At 41.7% G+C, this 16,758-nt stretch overlaps 1 protein-coding gene and 1 long non-coding RNA gene across 4 annotated transcripts in view; one reads left to right on the top strand and one right to left on the bottom strand.

Moving 5' to 3' along the window:
• Nucleotides 1-16,758, top strand: part of ABLIM1 (actin binding LIM protein 1) — a 341,667-nt gene that overhangs the window by 115,397 nt on the left and 209,512 nt on the right. The window lies entirely within an intron of this gene.
• On the bottom strand, nucleotides 881-4,797 carry LOC129048359 (uncharacterized). The gene is made up of 3 exons (XR_008510637.2): nucleotides 4,658-4,797; nucleotides 4,018-4,366; nucleotides 881-1,337 (listed from the first exon to the last, which is right to left on the bottom strand). It is a non-coding gene; the product is annotated as an uncharacterized LOC129048359 (long non-coding RNA).

The raw sequence follows: 16,758 nt of genomic DNA, 5'->3' as shown, positions 1-16,758 counted from the left end.
AAAAGCAGTTCATATCCCAGAAGAGAGAAAAGTGGTTCATGTCTGATTCAGGCACCTGCTGAGACCTTTCTGTTAGGTGCAGCACACCAGGGGTTGTCTTCCCTTGGAATGGTCTCCCAAGACCCAGATACTCAGATTATCACATAAGTGAGAGGACCCCTTGGGTACATTATTGTTTCTTAAAGCAATACCAACCTGTTTTCAAACTAAGCAGAACATATAACACTATAATATTTTTCTTTTAGTGTGCTCTTCTTACCCCATTCACTAATCCGCAACCCCAGACCTGTATGTCAGAGGGCTAGGGGAAGCGTCTTGGGTATAGTAGGCCATAGGCCACAAATGGCTTTGTTGTCAAAAAGACAGCGTATTCTTCAAGATGCTGTGGAGCTTTTCTATAGCATCTTCCTGGTGACATTGAGAGGCTGTGTTGGGGAAAAGGTTTTAAGTCCCTGCCAACCCTGAAACTCAGGTGTGAAAGCCCTCTATTACGTTTGAGAGAAGTGTTTGAGCTAGCCATGAAAAATATATCCTGGGAAAGTTGGTAAGAAGAACCAGCATGTGGTTCCTGCCCTCAGACCCGCTCTCCTGACTGATGGCTTTGACTAGGCTACTTTGAGAGGCAAAGTAGTGACAGGCGTCTGTTGCTGGCAAGGAGACGCACTGCGTTGTGGCCTCCTGTTCCTCCAGCATGCTGGGTCCCCAGGGCCTCATCCAGTTTGTTGATGGGATATGGTTCCCCCCAAACAGCAGTCTTACTTTAACTTTTGTTCTCCTGAGGATGTAGATGATAGGTGGTGGCCAGTTACTTCTACATCTTGCAAGGGCATGAACAGAGAGGGATTTCAGCTATTTGGGAAAGCATTAGATAGTTTGCATTTTTTTTTATTTATAGTTACCAATAACCCCAGTTCAATTCCCTAGGCTTCTCATTCCATTAGTTTAATCATATTTCCCAGAATCATATGTTTGAAGCTCTTGACGGTTAAGCCTTTCTATCACGTCCCACTCTTAACCCCCAAACACCCGCATCAGTCTTCTTTGTCACAGATGTTTGAAGGACGCTTTCACATTGGGCCTCTCTTTGTATGTGCAATTCTGCTGCCTGGCACGGTCTCCCCAGTTCCTCTGAGGCCCAGCAGGATGCAGGTTAAGCTTTTCCTCCTCTGGGGAGGTCTGATCGTACCTTTTGCCTCATCCTCCTCTGTGTTTTCATAGCATCCTCTGCACATCTTTGTTCAAGTTGCCTGTTTATAAGCTTCTCCCTTTTCATACACTGAGGTCTTCTCTGAGAGCAAGGAGAGAGCTGTGCTCTTATTTTTATTCCATTATAGTACCTGGCATGGAGAAAAAGCTGTGAGTGATGAGTAAATGAATGAGTGAGTGTTCGCAGAAATCAAATCACTATGTTCGAAGAATACAATTCGGCATTAAATTGTCCCCCTGCCTTCAAGTAGCTGAGGCCAGGAGAAGTTGAAAAGGAAACTGGTTGCAAATTCAGGGTTACGGGGTCAGACTTCGCTGCCAAGTTCAAAGTCCAGCTCTGCTCTTTGCAGTTCTGTGACCTGGGCAAGTTACTTAATATATCCGAGCCTTAGTTTTCTCGTATATAAAAGGTGGATAATACTACCCACATTGCAGCGGTATTATGAGCCCTAACAAAAAATACGTATTTTAGAAATGCTGGCATTTAGTTGGAGCTCAATAAATACTTCCCCCTCTTCTCACCCAAATGTGTGAGAAGTTGAATAATTGTCTAGATAACAAATACAATTAGGTTTCAAAGGAAAGAAACATCACTGAAGGGAAAGAGAACGTAGGATTTGCGATTTGAGCTGGAAAATAGATATGATTTACCCAAAATACGAGTAAAAGGAAAATAGCCCAATGATCTGAGAGTGGAAAGAAAAAGGTAGAAGTAAGACATTTTTCACCTAGTTCCACTGGCTGAATCTACTTGGTCCAGCTTTTTTTGTTTTATTGATGGTTGCTTTTTGTTTTGTTTCTTTATTTTATTTTTAGTCCTGGGAATGTGGGCAAGTAACTATTTTCACATGAAATGTTCCCATGTAAATTACTTCCTTGAGTGAGTAAATATGCTGCAATGCCCCATTCGTTGTAATTAAATGTACTTAAAAACTAATCTTATTTAAAGTCAGAGGGTAAAGCAGTCTGTTTAAGTTTATTGTTTGGCATTGTTTTAATCCAGGCTTTAAACACATTTGAATCTTACTAAGAGTGGCTTACTTTCAAAGAAATCCCTGGTTTCCCACCCTTTGATCCTAATGATTCTGGGGCATGACCCAGTGCTGATGATTATGGATGGACTGCTGCTAACTTGGCAAATTAGCCATGGACCTGTGACAGCCGTGGGTACAAGACAACACTGCTAACAGAAAGGGAATATGGATTGTGTGGAGGCTGGGCACGGTGGCTCACACCTGTAATCCCAGCACTTTGAGAGGCCGAGATGGGTGAATCACGAGGTCAGGAGTTCGCGACCAGCCTGGCCAACATAGTGAAACCCCGTCTCTACTAAAAATACAAAAATTAACCAGGCATGGTGGTGGGCACCTGTAGTCCCAGCTACTCGGGAGGCTGAAGCTGGAGAATTGCTTGAACCTGGGAGGCAGAGGTTGCGGTGAGCCGAGATAGCACTACTGCACTCCAGCCTGGACAACAGAGTGAGACTTTGTCTCAAAAAAATAAATAAATAAAAATAAGAGGGGGATACGGATTGTGTGTTACTTATTGGGGTGGACCAGCACAGGCTTGATTTGTCTATCGGCTACAAGACGAAGGCTACCAGTAGGAAGGTAATATAAGGTGAATAGGTGGTCAGCAGATGGGTGATTCTGTCCCTGGGGTGGAAGATGAAGGCTGCCAATAGGAAGGCAGCATAGTCTGTGTGCTGTTTGTTAGGGTGTGTAGAGGTAGCTAGCAGGAAGATTCCTTTCTCAATCTCAGAAAGCAGCACACCCAGAATACACTAGAGAAACCCTTTGCAGAATCAGGATTTAAGTATGTCAGGATTTTAGATAGACTATGATATGATATGCATGAGGATTCTAGATATTTCTCAAAGGTAGAAATAAACCTTTGTTATCAACACCTTTATTTATTTATTTATTTATTTATTTAATTTGACAGAGTCTTGCTCTGTCACCCAGGTTGAAGCACACTGGTGTGATCTTGGCTCACTGCAGCCTCTGCCTCCCGGGTTCCAGCGATTCTCTGTGCATCAGCCTTCTGGGTAGCTAGGATTACAGGTGTGCACCACCATGCCTGGCTAATATTTTTGTATTTTTAGTAGAGATGGGGTTTCACCATGTTGGCCAAAGCTGGTCTTGAACTCCTGACCTCAAATGACCTGCCTGCCTCGGCCTCCCAAAGCACTGGGATTATAGGTGTGAGCCACCGCACCTGGCCAACACCTTATTTTTATAGGAAGTAAGATACTGAGGTCCAGAGAAGTAAATGACTTTCCTAAGGTCTATGGAATAATTAGAGGGTAGTGTTAGATTAAGACCCTAGCTCTCCTCTCTCCCTGTTTAATATTACATGAGAAGACCAAAGGATTATTAATTTTTTTTCTAAGTTTAATTGGAGATTCAGCTCAGGTGAAACTTTCCTTTTGAGTCTCTCCAGACCTCTCCTCTTTTGGGCTCTGCTGTGTACCACACAAATGCCCATCCAAGCACCTCTATGCTTGGCTATTTATATCTGTTTGTTTGCATGTCTCCCTACCAGGTAGCAAGTGCCTTAGTGGCAGGGTGGTTGTTTTCATGGTTTCTTCAGACTATAACACAGTGCTTGGTAAATAAAGGTACTTGATACATTTTAAAATTGAGATGTAATGTAGTACACCATAAAATTCATCACTTTAACATGTACGATCCTGTGCATTTTAGTAGAACCAGAAAGTTGTGCAACCATCCCACCATCTAATTCCAGAGCATTTTTTATCAGCCCAGAAAGAAACCCTGTGCCCCTTAGAAAACATCCCTGATTACTCACATTCCTCAGCGGCTGGCAACGACTTATCTCCTTTAGGTGTTCGTGGATTTTCCTATTCCAGACATTTCATCTGATTGGAATCATGTAACCTGTGGTTTTGGTGTCTAGCTTCTTTTACTTAGTATGATGTTTTTAAGGCTCATCGAGGCGGTAGCATTTATCAATACCGTATTCCTTCTTATGGCTGAATAGTATCCCATTGCAGGGATATATCACATTTTCTTTATCTTTTCGTCAGCCGATGGTCATTTGTGTTGTTCCTGCTTTCTGGCTATTATGAATAATGCTGCTATGAACACTTGTTACACGTTTTTGTGTGAACATGTTTTCAGTCCCCTTGGGTATACACCTAGGAGTGGAAATCCTGGGTCATACGATAATTCTCTGTTTAACTTTTTGAGAAATTGTCAAACTGTTTTCTACAGTGGCTATACTATTTTACATTCCCACCACTTAATACAATTTCAAATTAAATTAAAGCTATTCCCTCAAAATGAAATAACCAGTTTTCCCATATGTACAAAAATCCTATATGTACATTCATGTCTATTTACATCCTATATCTTAATCTTCAAAACTGCTTATATCTTTACAACATAAAGGTCTACAAACATTATATAAAGAAAGGTAGCGCCTTTACTTTGAGAAATCATTTAGCTGGCTTTTAAATTCACTTTCTGTAAGTGCCTTACTGTGGCCCCCCAAGTTTTGTTTGTTTGCTGTTTAGAAATCTTTCCTCGTCCAAGTTCTGTGGCCATAGATAACAACCAAAATTAATCAGAGGACATCAGAGACATTATGACTCATAGAGCCCAGAAAAATTTAGCTCACAAAGGTTTGTCTGCAGCCCAAGTGGAGAGGGAGAATTCTCATGACATAGAGTAGGATCTCCTGGGATAAAGATGAGCTGGGGAAGAAAAGTCAAATAGCTAGGGCCACAGCCAGCGCTCAGCCAGCTCCCTTTCTGTCCATCATGACCCGGATCATTTTGTAAGGTCATTTTTGACATCACTAGAATATTCTGGGGTGTTTAATATTTGCTGTCCTTGTGGGACAATTCCCAGTCCTGTTTCATATCGGTCTTTTCCCTCAAGTGCTATCATGTGATTCTAGTGTGTAGCTGGATATGTTCTATTATCCTTTCCTTGGGCTCTTGTCCCTAAAGGGCACAGACTCTGTCTTCACTTGGTAGCCAGTGGCATTATAGGGGCAGTGGCTACTTAATAATTGCCTAGGCTGGGCACGGTGGCTCACGCCTGTAATCTCAGTACTTTGGGAGGCTGAGGCGGGTGGATCACCTGAGGTCAGGAGTTCAAGACCAGTCTGGCCAACATGGTGAAACCCTGTCCCTGCTAAAAATACAAAAAAATGAGCTGGGCATGGTGGTACGCACCTGTAATCCCAACTACTTGGGAGGCTGAGGCATGAGAATTGCTTGAACCCGGGAGGCAGGGGTTGCAGTGAGCCGAGATCGTGCCACTGCCCTCCAGCCTAGGTGACAGAGTGAGACCCTGTCTCAAAAATAAATAAGTAAATATTAATTAATTAATTAATTAAAAATGTCTAATCTTTGAAGTCACCAATTGGTCCAGTATTATCCATGATGGGAATACTAAGTGAAGTTAATTATTTAGTTAAACTTCAGCTGAACTTGATTTAACATAGATCATGGTTCAATTGGTCTATTTTAAGAGTTTAAAGAAGATACAAACAGGATCCAACACTTTTCCTGGTTAACTTCTATATCTACATACCAAGAGTGATCCAGTTCATTTTCTATATGTGGCAGCAGCTGGTGAAAAGATGTGGAGCCCAGCCAACCTTCTGTAACTCTTCCTGTAGTTGTGAAGACCACATTAGACTTGAAGCTCACCTTATCTCTCTTGCTGAGCGGCAAGCATTCCTTCCTTTGAATCTTCATACCGTTTGGTCGGTATCTCTGATTCCAATCCCTTTCTGCCTTGTTTTAGACTTATTTAGGTCCTTGTGCTATTTGCTCTACTTAGATGTAAGGTTGTTGAGGGCTTAGTTTAGGTATCTTTGAACTCTGTACCACTTTTGGCCCCTTGAAGGTGATGCTTTGCATATTGCAGATGCTCAGTAAATATTGTTAGCCTCATTAATGGGTCAACCAACATTCATTTGTTTCTCTTCATTTCTTCCTTTTATTTTTGCCCACCTGGTTCTCAATTGTGGATGCTATGGCTGAATGCTCATCTTGTGGCTTAGTTGCTTTTTTTTCTGTGGCCAATTTTTTCTGCTTTTTTTTCAATGGCCAATGAAGCATATTGGTAAATGCTCAGTGCTCTTAGTATATGTTATTCAGGAAGAGGAAATATTGTGTAATCCAGATCCAAAACCAAGAAGAATTTAAGTTCTAAATATTTTCCTTCCTGTCCACCCTCTAATCTCCTCCAAATCCCAACAAATCCAATACATTTGCAGAGTGTTTTCATCTTGCTAGAGATAGTGAGACAAAGGAAGGGAAGAGACCTACCTTCTGTATCTCTTTCAAATGTACAGCCAACTTGGCATATGGCATATAGTACTAGCACAATCTTTGGTTGAATTGTAGCAATATACAGCTGTTTAAAATTGTAAAAAGAGAGCCCGTGTAATATATGTGTAAATGTTATAAAATGACTCATTTTTATAGAGCTTGGTAAATGTCATAAGTCACATCCTTGTGCCTAAAACATAAACACAGGCCAAAAAGACATTTTGGGGGCATATTTATTTATGAGGCAGTTGGTAGTTCTGACCTCTGCTACCAGAATTAATCTAAGTTGTCTCCTTTACATATTTTAAAGGAAGAACTACTTTGGCATAGTATGTGTGCATACAAGGTCCATTGTGTTTGTATAATAAGATGATCCAGTTAATGATTGATTTTCTTGAGAAAAAAATATATTCTGTCTGATGAACATGCTTGGTCTTTTCAGGATATTGTTCTATTTAGAATCTGTCTCTGTTATCTTTAGATGAAAGTGATCAGTGACTCAAAATTTTTTTTAGCATAAAAATATGGGTCTTAGATTCTCTTTTGTTTAGAGCTCCCTGCCAAAAAAAAAAGAGATTCTGCGAGGAAAGCTTAAAAGCAAGTAATTTATTTGGAAGGTGATCCTAGGAATCACTGGTAGAGGAGTGAGGCTAATAAAAGGTACAATATCAAGCCAGTTACCAGTGTGGGCAGCAATTCTCAATCCATTGGGAAGTCTAAGAGGTAGTGTGGGATGTGCTGTAGAGATATCCCAGCCAAGGGGTGAGGAAGCTGGGGTATTTATCTACCACCTCCCCATCACCATTGTTTGACAGCTGCTTTCAGGTACATTAAGTCACGCATTTTGATGCTTCTAGTAATCACATCTGACTTGTAGAGGTGAGTGCCATGGAGGTATGGGTAGGGCACTGACAGATTCCATTGCAAATGATCCCAACTGAGGTATTATTTTGGTAAAAATTCACTCTCCATTCTAATGAAGCATCTTTTGTTTCTGAAGAACAGAAATCCACTTATCCTTTTCAATAACCCAATCAAAATAGGTAGAGAGATGGGGGATAGGAACCCAGGAAATGCTGGACAGCCGGGCCTCAGGAAGTACAGAATTCCAGGCTGCTCCAGGACCAGTAGTTTAGTTTGAGGGGAGGTCCTATTCTCTTCCCGCCCATCTGGCTTCCTCTGACACTCTGTCCCTTGGGACTTTGGTCTACACATGGTTCTGTGATGCCTGCACCTGGCCTGACCTAACTTTATCTTTTAATGTGGATATCCATCACTGACTGGGACTTTTATATGTTTCTCTAACTTCAGATTCTTAGGAGTAAAAATCTAATTGGCCCAGTTCATCTTTTTCAAAACTGGTTAAAAAGCTGTTGGCCAGCTGATGTATGGGCCTCTCTCTGATCCAGTGTCCGCTAACAATCTAGTCATCCATAGGCAAGGGGAGAAGTCATACAGCTCAGTGCCTACTCACAAGATGGGTAGAGCAGGGACAGACAAGCAATGAATGCGACAAGGTCCCTCAAGAAAGATCATTACACCTAGGCAATGATTCCGTATTGAATGAAAATCTTGTCCTGAGAATTCCGTGGCATTTTCGTGAATATACAGGTTAAATAACTGGAAATATGAAATAAAACCCCATGTGATTATCCTTAGAACCAATGTATTTTTTTTTTTTTTTTTTTGAGATGGAGTCTCACTCTGTCACCCAGGCTGGAGTGCTGTGGTGTGATCTTGGCTCACTGCAAGCTCTGCCTCCCAGGTTCATGCCATTCTCCTGCCTCAGCCTCCCGAGTAGCTGGGACTACAGGCGCCCACCACCACACCCAGCTAATTTTTTGTATTTTTAGTAGAGATGGGGTTTCACCATGTTAGCCAGGATGGTCTCGATCTCCTGACCTCCTGATCTGCCCGCCTCGGCCTCCTGAAGCGCTGGGATTACAGATGTGAGCCACTGTGCCTGGCCAGAACCATGGTATTTTTTAAAAATTTTTTATTCATCAGTCTGTCTGAAAGAAACACGCTGTAGAAATCTTAAGTGTTAATGAATTAGAAACAATTTTGGTTATTGCACTAAGAATCTGGGTATAGGCTAGGGTCAGTAACTCACACCTATAATCCCAGCACTTTGGGCGGCTGAAGCAGGAGGATTGCTTGAGCCCAGAAGTTTAAATCTAGCCTGGGCAATGTAGTGAGGCCCCATCTCTACAAATAATTAAAAATTAGCTGGATATAATGGTGCATGTCTGTAGTCCCAGCTACTCAGGAGGCTGGGGTGGGAGGATCACTGGAGCCCAGGAGTTTGAGGTTGCAGTGAGCCATGATCTTGCCACTGGACTCCAGCCTGTGTGACAGAGTGAGACACTGTCTCAAAAAAAAAAAAAAAAAAAAAAAAAAAAAAGAATCTGGATATAATCAGTAAAAAGTTAAAGCTATGTCATCTCCCTTTACTTAAAAAATCCGGAAAATATATTTGCCTTATGATACCCTTTGCCTTACCAAGTCCAAGAAACAGGAACTGGGGTATAAACACAGTGATGAGATTTTATATAATCTCTAAGCAAAGATGAAGTGATTGGGTGATGTGATCTGAGGTTGCTTCTGTGAGATGCTCAAATGAAGAATCTTGTACAGTCTGGAGCCAGTCATTACCTCCCTACTGTGTACACGAGGACAATAGCACTCTCATAGTTGTTTCCTACTCACCTCCGATTTTTGTTAGTTGTAATGTTGTTTTCACATTTTCCTTTGCTTAAAACATTTCCATATTCCTCTCTAACCATACTCAGGTAATTGTGGTGTCAGTTTCCTATTTAATTGAATTCACTGCTCACTGCTAGCACTTTTAGTAGTGTTTGCACTCCTGAGCTTATTTTAATTCATCTCTTAATTGGCTGGATGTTGTTTTCCAGCAGTTTTCCCAAGAAGGGTTCACGGTGTTGTGCTTCCTGGACACCTTTCTGTTTGTGGTGGTTTGCCCATTTCCCTTATCTCTGAACGACGTTTTGGCAGCTGTAAGTTTCTTGGTTCTTTTGGCAGGCTCTTGGACATTTTGGCAGGTGTAAGGTTCTTTCTTTCCCTCAAGACATCCAGGTATTGCTTCATCATCTTCTAAGTATCAGTGTTGCTGTTGAGAAGCCTGAGGCTAGCCTGAGTTTTTCTCTTTTTGTGAGCAGTAGGGTTTTTCTGCCTGGACATATGGAGAATGATATCTTTTGGAGTTCTAAGGCTTAGTCTAGGACTTGGAGTCAGCATTCCATATCAAATTTTGCCAAAATGTATTATATCTATACTCTTTAAATCTGTGAATTCAGCTGTCTTTTCATTTCAGAGGTATTCTTGTGCATTTAATCTTTGAATACATCTGCTTCTTAGGTTCTCTACTTCTAGGATGTACATTTAAAAAAATCTTTCTTCATCTTGCACATCTATTGTTTTCTCTCATTGTTTGAGGCTCTTTCTTCTGCATTCATTGAAATCATTTCAAAGTTTTCTCTATGCTAGGAATTAGATATTTTATCAGTGTTTGTTTTGTTTTTGATATTTCCATTCTTACTATTGAAATTATCTTTGTCCTTGGTTTTTATTTCTTAATTTCTCTAACCTTTTTCATCTAATCCTGTTGTGTCATCATCTCATCCTTGAGCTCTTTTTTATTTCATGCAGTAATTCAGCACTCTGCATCTGTGCTCACTCTCCTAAATTCTAGTTTCCATAGAGCAGCAGAGGATCCTGTGGAGCTGACAATCAGATCGTGCTGCTTTCTCTGCTCAAATCCTGCAGTGGCACTTGGTGCAGTGGGCTCACGTCTGTAATCCCACCACTTTTGGAAGCCAAGGCTGGAGGATCACTTGAGGCCAGGAGTTCGAGACCAGCCTACACAATAGCAAGACCCTGTCTCTACAAAAAAAAATTAAAAATTAAAAATCAGCCAGGTATGGTGGTGCACACCTGTAGTCCCAGCTACTTGGGAGGCTGAGGTGGGAGGGCCACTTGAGCCTTGGAGGTTGAGGCTGCAGTGAGCTATGATCATGCCGCTGCACTCTGGCCTGGGTGACAGAGCAATACCCTGTCTCAAAACAAAACAAAACAACTTAGGGGAAAAGCCAAGGCCCTTTACAATGACCTGCAGGCCCTAACTCCTCCACCTCACTAACTTCATGCCTCCTGCTGTCTGCTCTTGATCTCACCAGCCTCCCCACTGCCTTGAACATACCAGGTGGGCTCTCGCCTCAGGACGTTTGCACTTATTGGTCACTCTGTCTGGGGTGGTTTTTCCTCAGAATCTACATGGCTTATTCTCTTCCCTTCTTCAGTTACTTACTCACATAGCACGTCCTCAAAGAGACCTTCCTCTGTTACTCTACTTAAAACCACAGCTTCTTCCCCTAACAGTCTCTGCCCCCGGCCTTGCTTTTCTCCATAGTACTTACCGCTTTCTAATATATAATCATACGTATTTACATATATGTATACATTACTCGTGTATTTTATTATGTCAACTTCAATCTTCCCAACTAGGACATAGCTCCTTCATGGCAAGGATTTTTGTCTGTTTTCTTTGCTGTGATATCCCAACACCTAGAACAGTTCCTGACACTTAGTAAACCCTTGATAAATATGTGTTGCATGAATGAATAGGCTGAAGATAACAACCACGTCTTCCTGGGAAGATTTTCTAACATCAAAGTCCACTCTTTTTTTTTTTTTTTTTTTTTTTATGATTGGCTTCACAGTGACTTTCTCATTTGGCGGCACAGGTCATATGACAAAATATCAGGAGGGGGTCTAAATTCTTTAAGATGTTACAGGTTAAATCCCCCAGCTTCGATATTATTAAAAGGCTCGTTATACATTCAAATGCTTTTGAAAACTTGAATTTTACAGTTTTCAAGCTTATCCTGTTTTATTGTGAATTGATGAGGCAGTGAGAAATGAAATAACAATAGTTATTACCCTTAACTGCATTCCTTCTTAGTGCTAGGTACTTTCTTTTGGGATAGAACACCTGTTATTCTCACCCAGCACAGGATACATAATTTTTTCCCTGAACTGCATTCCTTCTTAGCGCTAGGTACTTTCTTTTGGGATAGAACACCTGTTATTCTCACTCAGCACAGGATACATAATTTTCAGGCCCAGTGCAAAAGGAAAAGGTGGGACCCCTTGTTTAAAATGCAGGAGAAAGTGCCATTAGTGGTACTAAAATATAAAGCTTTTTTCTTTATTCCCCAGATTCTCTCAACTCAGTAGTTTTTATTTTCTATTTAATGTCATCCTAAATAAAGTAAAATTAAATTTTTAAATTATTAATGTGAATTTTACCTTTATTGTGCAATGCTAATTTTAAGTGCAAATATAACAACATTTAACTCAATGGAATCACTGAAATTACACAATTTGTATGCACAGGTCATAGATGTTATGTACTTTATTCTTTTTAGAACAGTAGAAATAATACACAAATCTGAGACTCAACTTTTTGTTGTTGTTGTTGTTGCTGTTCGTTTGTTTTGAGATGGTGTCTTGCTCTGTCATCCAGGCTGGAGTGCAGTGGTGCGATCTCGACTCACTGCAGCCTCCACCTCCTGGGTTCAAGCAATTCGCCTGCCCCAGTTTCCAAGTAGCTGGGACTACAGGTACCTGTCACCATGCCCGGCTAATTTTTGTATTTTTAGTAGAAACAAGGTTTCGCCATGTTGGCCAGGCTGGTCTCGAACTCCCGGCCTCAGATGATCCTCCTGCCTCAGCCTCCCAAAGTGCTGGGATTATAGGCGTGAGCCACCATGCCTGCCCCTCAACTGTTTTTATTTCACTTCTTGATACGTGCACATTTTACCAATGTTCTCTACCTTTGACTTATTGATGAATAAGGAAGGGCTAAAAGGAAGACAGCGCTAGTTGCCCTGTCTTTCCCTTTCCTTATATGTCATCATTTTTGGTGTGAGTGGTTGGCTAATACAGGGAACTAACATGGATAGGAAGGAATATAATAAGATTCCTTGGTTGTTTGTATTTCCTAGAACATCATTGCCTTCTCTGTGCACTCAAAGCAAGCATCCTGGTTTGAATGGAATGTGACTCAGTTATGGATATAACACACCTTGTCCTCACTTTGAGTCTCCCTGAATTCCTACACTTCTTGACTGCACTGGAATCCTGTGCTCATGGGGTGTTGCAAACACTCTGTGTGCATGGGCAGCAGGAATAGCAAACACACAAACTGCACGCATCTCATCTGTTCACATGAGTGCTCCACTGTCCCATCAGACTTCACTTACAAAACACAAGTTCAAAGACTAAATTATTACAAATGTCAGTATAGCAATAGCAAAGCATTAAACCAAACAGAGACATCTTCTGAGCATAGGACTCTATGCAACGCTGCAGGTTACAAGCCATGAAGCTGCCCCTGTCCTCACCACAACCTCACAAGTGGAACGTCTCATACCATTCACAGCTGAGACTGCTGAAACCCAGAGAGAGAAAACAATGTGCCCAGGGTCACTCAGCATGTGGTGGAGCTAGAATTCAAACCCAGCCTGTGTTTAATCAGGCTGCCTGTGTGGCCGGTGTGGCATGATAGAATAACCACTGGGTAGGCGGCAGGATCTGAGGGGTTTTGACCCATTTCTAAGTAACTGTGTAACCATGGACACATCTGCTTTAGGACTTCTGCTTTTATCTTAATTAATGCCTATTTATGAATACAAGTTATAGATTTCCACAAACCAGGGTATGGGTTGTGTGGTCTCTTCTCTGTACTAAGAACTAGAGAAACTTGCTGAGACGTGTTAGATGACAAAGCTGCCATTCCTGTGGTAGCAAATGCAGTAATGGTTGTGTGTGTTGCATGTTTTACTTGGCTAGTTCCCCCGATGATGACTGACAAATCCAAGAGTATGAGAGAGAGGTTATTTTCTGGGACTGTTCCAGGGCATAATTAGGAGAATTTATTATGAGGCCAGATGAGGTAGGCGAACAAATGTAGGCTTTGTAAACCTTGCAAAAAAATTTTTTTTAATTTTAACTTGCTGTCTACATAAACCACAGAAATGCCATTCCTTAAGAATGATTAGACAGGGTGGATGATTACACTGCACTTTTGAAGTCTTGCTATGTGGGTCTGGTTACATCATCTTCCCCTGTGCAGCCAATGGTGAGTGCCACAGGTCAAGGTTATGATGCTATTCACCTGACAGGTCCTTCCATATGAAGTCCAAGAACCGATAAAGGATAAGGTATCTGGAAAAAGGATTGCTTTACACAGGCAAGGCAAAGGGCAGCATCATTGCTATCAGGCCAGGCCTTTTAGAAATGCCTGTTGATGTACATTGAGTGCATCTTGCCTTCAGAAATGTGTGTGTGTGTGTGTGTGTGTGTGTGTAGGCAGGGCATGGGACGAGAGGCTCTTTAACAACCTCTGCAGAAGGGAAGGCCCAGTAACCCAAAGAGAGGGCCCATGGCTTTGGCCTCTTACCAACCTCTTTTCTCACATATAAAGTATAATAATATGCACTTCATCCAGTTGTTATGAGGACAAGATGAGGTGATACATGTAGAGACTAGAATGGTGGCTGACACATATTGGGCTCTAATGGTGACCAAAGTAGCTGTGAGGGTAGGTTATAAAGGGGACTTTGTAAAATGACTGCCTGATGAAGTTCCTCTTTGGCCTACTTTCTCTCCAAAGTAATTATTGGTTTGTATCTTGGCAAATACATTGAAGCAATCACTAAATTTATTTTTATCTAAGAGACTGAATTTGCTCTTAATTTATTTGAGTTAGATTTTGAAATCAGTCTATTTGGTTATGAAAAGGGATATTTATTTATTCATCAAATATTGCATTTCTACTTTGTACCTTTGTGTATTACTATGTGAATACAGTACAGATACAATAACATGTGACCCTTTCCCTCAGAGAGCCCACAATCTTTTGCAAAAATAGATATGTCCATCCTTCATTACAACATAGTCAACTTCAGAGCACTTGGTGGTGATAAGTACCAGAAAGAGGGGAGTGTTGTCAGGGAAGGCATTGCAATTCTACCTGATAGAAAGCAACCATTTTTATATCCTAATAACTGGATTTCTATCTAGAAAATATTACAATAAAAGAGAAAGCTGGTAGTAAACTGTTTTTAAAAATGGCCTTTTCCCAAATAATTCAGAGAACTATTTTTGTACTTGTGTACTCATGAGTCTGAAGTTAGGCTAAAATCTCTGAAACTCTTTACTATCCCAAGATCCTTAGAATTCTAGTAATAGCTTTTGCTGCTCTTGTAGGAAAATGATTTATTTTTTGTTCACTCTGTCATTTATATCCTTACTGATTTGTTTATAGGGAGCTTTAAATATACCGTAGTAATTTTCACGATTTTTCTTGAGGTGCAACCTATTGCTTGGGTCCAAACTCAGAACTGGCTTTTGAAAAAGACCATGGAGAAGTTTGGATACAACCATAAAATAGTTCTACTTTAAGAGCTCAAGGAAAAGAACTTTGCTGGGCATTGATTCTATGAGATTCATATGGAAAAAATCCTGAGAATTGTCCATTGAGGACATGAGAGTGAGTAGGATCAAGAGGGATCAGATATTTAGGAATTTGTCCTGGACTGTAGGAAACTTTGCAATCACCACTTCTAATAAATTCTCATTAAGATTGCAGTGATTGACCTGCTGATTGTTACTTTGGCCAACAGAGAGTGTAAGGATTGTTTTTCAGATCTGGTGGCACAGTATATAGCTGTTTGTAAATCTCAGTCTATCCTCGTGCTTTGCAAGCCAGCTTATTAGCAAGGGGTCCTTAGTCACTGGAGAAGCTGACTGCCACTCAGGCCTCCTTCCCAGAGAATCTGAGTTATCAGTCAAACCTGAGGTGGGGACCAGGTGTCTGCATTTGAAGCACCCCTTGCATTTCTATCCCTGGTGATCTGCAAACCGCCACATTCTTTTTTTTTTTAAAGAGACAGAGTCTCACTCTGTCACCCAGGCTGGAGTGCAGTGGTGCAATTTTGGCTCACTGCAACCTCTGCCTCCTGGGTTCAAGCGATTCTCCTGCCTCAGCCTCCCAAGTATTTGAGATTACAGGTGCACGCCACCACGTCTGGCTAGTTTTTGTATTTTTGGAAGAGATGGGGTTTCACCGTGTTGGCCAGGCTGGTCTCAAACTCGTGACCTCAAGTGATCCACCTGCCTCAGCCTCCCAAAGTGCTGGGATTACATGTATGCACCACTGTGCCGAGCCTTGCAAACCACACTCTTATCAGCCTAGTGTGAATGAAACCCTCCTTGCCTTCAGAGAGCTTACAACCTAGTTGTGAACTTGAAGCCATTACAATAGGAGGGATAAGCCAATCCCAGACGCCTTGTACTTCTTAAAATACTGTGTGTGAGACATGTATGGCTTTTTATTCTGTTGACCTGGGAGATGTTTAAATAAATGAATAGACACTTCCTATGCATCCATTCCATGTCAAGCTGTCTGCTAAACACCAGAAATGCACACACCAACACAATCCAAATGGAGGAAGGAGGCAATATGGTTGGAAACAGATCATGCTGTACCTTGAAATGCAGCCAGAGCCTTTGAACTCCATTTAGAAAGAAATAGGTAGTTTAGGTTTGAGACTTTAACCACAACATTTCTAAGGTCCATTCTTTAGGTGGCATTGAGGGCCCTCTGTCACCTGTCACCCAGCCTCATCTTGAGCCTCTCCCTGCTCCCCACCAATAGTGAACTACTGGATGCCTTCTTGCCCTATTACCTCCACTTGGAATGACTTTCCCTCTTTCTGCATTTGACCAGTCATTACCTACCTCCTTACTCTTCCTGGAAGCCCCTCCTGACTCCCCGGGTTGGACTCAGCACTGCCCTGCACCCCGTGCCTACTCCTGTCTTAATACCTTCCTCATTTCATTGAGAATATTTGTGCGTGTGTATCTCCTCCGCTAGATGGTGAGCACCTCCTAGGCAGTGGTTTCTCTCTTCTTGCTTTTGTACACCCAGCCCAGTACCTGGCACGCAGCAGGTGTCCCATAAATCTCTGAAATGAGACTGATTGATGCCAACACTAAGTAGAAAGCAAATAGGAACTCATTCTCCAGGTTTCTTTCAGCTGAATTCTGCTAGAAAGGATTCTGGATATGCTTTTTGCTAAAGAGTCCAGTGGGGGCCAGGTGCAGTGGCTCACACCTGTAATCCCAGCATTTTGAGAGGCCAAGGCAGGTGGATC

Source organism: Pongo abelii, chromosome 8 (assembly GCF_028885655.2).
Source record: "Pongo abelii isolate AG06213 chromosome 8, NHGRI_mPonAbe1-v2.0_pri, whole genome shotgun sequence".
Taxonomy (NCBI): Eukaryota; Metazoa; Chordata; class Mammalia; order Primates; family Hominidae; genus Pongo; species Pongo abelii.
This window is presented reverse-complemented; position numbering and strand designations above follow the sequence as displayed.